This window comes from Penaeus monodon, chromosome 31 (assembly GCF_015228065.2).
Source record: "Penaeus monodon isolate SGIC_2016 chromosome 31, NSTDA_Pmon_1, whole genome shotgun sequence".
Lineage (NCBI taxonomy): Eukaryota > Metazoa > Arthropoda > Malacostraca > Decapoda > Penaeidae > Penaeus > Penaeus monodon.
In genome coordinates, this window is record NC_051416.1 from 13,261,803 (window position 1) to 13,262,036 (window position 234).

The following is a 234-nucleotide window of genomic DNA, read 5'->3' on the forward strand; positions in this document are numbered from 1 at the left end:
TAATCTAATATGTTACTCAAAATTCTCTTCGTGAGTATTTTCAATGAAACAGATCCCTTCCCCCCTCCCCCTCCCCCCCCTGACAGATTAATCCTCAAGAATACTCGATAAAACGCAATCCAGATGCATCCTTTTAAAAGCCGTTGCGATCGCGATTTGAATTAGATCGTCCAGGATTTTTGCTGAGAATTGGAATGAAAGAATGTCAGTCGACAATAAGAGACATAGTGAGGG